The sequence below is a fragment of the Lactuca saligna genome, chromosome 5, assembly GCF_052625555.1.
Source record: "Lactuca saligna cultivar CGN05327 chromosome 5, ASM5262555v1, whole genome shotgun sequence".
NCBI lineage: Eukaryota > Viridiplantae > Streptophyta > Magnoliopsida > Asterales > Asteraceae > Lactuca > Lactuca saligna.
Window position 1 is genome coordinate 62,284,766 of NC_136421.1, and position 2,732 is coordinate 62,287,497.

Here is a 2,732-nt window from a genome sequence, read left to right on the forward strand (position 1 = left end):
TGAAGATGCCTACAAACATTTGGATGAAGTCAATGATGTAGCTGATTACTTCAATATTCCAAATGTAACCCGCGAAACTCAACTACTTCGTATGCTTCCGGTAACCTTTAAGGGTGCTGCTAAAGACTGGCTCAAGTCACTTCCCCCCCGGATCAGTCACTACTTGGGCCAGAATGAAGGAAGAATTCGTTTATCACTTTTGCCCACCGTCCAAGATAGCCAAACTGAAGAAGGCCATTGCAAACTTTGAACAACAAGCTGGAGAGTCGCTATATGAAGCATGGGAGAGATACAAAAGTCTGCTAAGAAACTGCCCATACCATGATCTAAACAGCCAGCAAGAAGTTTCCATCTTCTATGATGGAGTCAATGTCACAACCCGGAAGTTGCTAGACTCGCAAGGCCCACTTACAAACAAGCCACCCCCGGTGATTAAAGAATTGATTGAAGAATTCTCTAAACACTCTAGAGAATACCACAACCTTAGGCATGATATCACGAGGGGAGCCGCTTATGCTGCTACTGAAGACTTATCCGCGGTCATGCTATGTTAAAAACCATGGATAGGAGAATGGACAAAATGGATCAAACTATCCATGCTATTCGGGTGGGTTGTGAAAACTGAAATGGACCTCACCTCACTAGAGATTGCGATTTGGATGAGAATGGCAACAAGAAGGCGCAAGCGTGTTATTTGAGTGGTGACCGATATGATGAGGACTGGCGCAAACAAAAGAAAGAGTGGCTTCCTTACAAAGAGTACAAGAAGGCCAAGGAGGAGAAGTATAGACAAAAAGGGAGAGGATTTTATCAAAAGGAGGAGCCGGTGCAAGAAAGGAAGCCAAGCTTAGAAGATATGCTTACTAAATTTGTGGCTGCTTCCGAGAAAAGGCATAGTGACCATGATGCTGCTATCCAAGAAACAATAACCATGCTCAGGAACCAGCAAGCATCCATCCACAACATAGAAACGCAGCTTGGGCAACTTGCTCAACAACTTAACCAAAGGTCACCGGGTGAACTTCCTAGCAAAACCGAAAACAACCCACGAGGCGCACAAATAAACATTGTCACAACGAGAAGTGGGAAGATCATCACTCCCCTGGCCCCCATTCGAACTTAAGCAACCAGGGACTCGCAGAAGGAAGGAACGGAAGAACAAGCAGAAAACCAAGAATCACAATCTGAGAGTTCTACTCGCCGAGTAGGGCCGACGGACTCGGCGAGTACCCCATCAAAAACGAATGAACAACCTCCCTTAAAGCCTTACCAGCCTCCAATGCCATACCCAGCCCGAGCCAAGAAAGAGAAGCAGGAAGAGGAATATCAGAAGTTTCTAGACCACATTAAAACTCTTCAAATCAACATTCCTTTCATTGAAGTCGTCATGCAAATGCCCAAGTATGCAAAGTTCCTTAAGGAACTCCTCACCAATAAAAAGAAAGATGGAGGAAGTGCAGAAGGTAGTGCTTAATGAGAACTGCTCTGCCACAATGCTAAACAAGCTACCAAAGAAGAAGGGTGATCCGGGGAGATTAACTTTACCTTGCCAATTTGGCAACTTGGCTGCAATTCATGTCTTAGCTGATTCTAGAGCAAGTGTGAACCTTATGCCCTACTCATTCTTTAAGAAGCTAGACCTCCCGGAGCCAAGGCCAATTCGCATGGCAATACATTTGGCAAACAAGACTGTCACCTTCCCAAGAGGCATATGTGAAGATTTGATAGTGAAAGTGGACAAATTTGTCCTTCTGGCTGATTTCATCATTCTAGACATGGAGGCGGATCCGCAAGTGCCAATTATACTTGGAAGGCCTTTCCTCAACACAGCTAGCGCTATCGTAGACATGAGAGATTCTAAGCTCACCTTGCGAGTTGGGGACGATTCAGTAACATTCGGGGTAGACCAATCCATGAAGTACTCTAGGAGTAGTGACGACACGGCATTCTCAATCGACATGCTCGACGAACTATTGGAGGAAGACATACCTGAAGATTCCAGCAAGTTTGCAGCTTTAGATGAAGCATTTGACCCAGAAAATGACTTATTAGAGATTGAAAGACTGTTGGAAGAAGCGGAGTATGAAGAAATAATGAAGCAATCGGACAGCCCTACTCGCCGAGTAGAGTCGATCTACTCGCCGAGTACATCTGAAGAAAAGATAGAAGTCGTGAATGCAGCTGCAAACTCGCCGAGTACCACACCTGCACTCGGCGAGTCCGTCACTAAGAACAACCAAACAGAGCTTAAAACGTTACCTGACCATCTGGAGTATGCCTTTCTAGAAGAAGGAAATCAGAAGCCAGTAATCATAGTCTTGGATCTATCCAAAACGGAAAAGGAGGAACTAGTACACGTGTTGAAGAAACGGAAACGAGCCATCGCATGGAGCATCTCCGACATCAAGGGAATAAGCCCATCCTATTGCTCTCACAAAATCAATCTAGAAGAAGGAGCAAGGCCGGTGGTGCAACACCAAAGAAGATTGAACCCGAACATGCAAGAAGTCGTCAAGAAGGAGGTGGTCAAACTTTTAGATGCAGGAATCATCTACTCTATTTCCAATAGTCCATGGGTGAGTCCGGTCCAAGTGGTGCCCAAGAAAGGAGGAATGACGGTCATCACCAACGAAAAGAACGAGTTAATTCCGACGCGAACGGTAACCGGTTGGCGAGTGTGCATCGATTATCGAAAGCTAAACGATGCCACTCGTAAAGACCATTTCCCCCTT

The 2,732-nt window shown here is 45.5% G+C and overlaps 1 non-coding gene across 1 annotated transcript; it reads right to left on the reverse strand.

Moving 5' to 3' along the window:
• Positions 1-221: 221 nt before the first annotated feature.
• LOC144999192 (small nucleolar RNA R71) lies at positions 222-328 on the reverse strand. Its single transcript, XR_013660712.1, has one exon. It is a non-coding gene; the product is annotated as a small nucleolar RNA R71 (small nucleolar RNA).
• Positions 329-2,732: the final 2,404 nt, after the last annotated feature.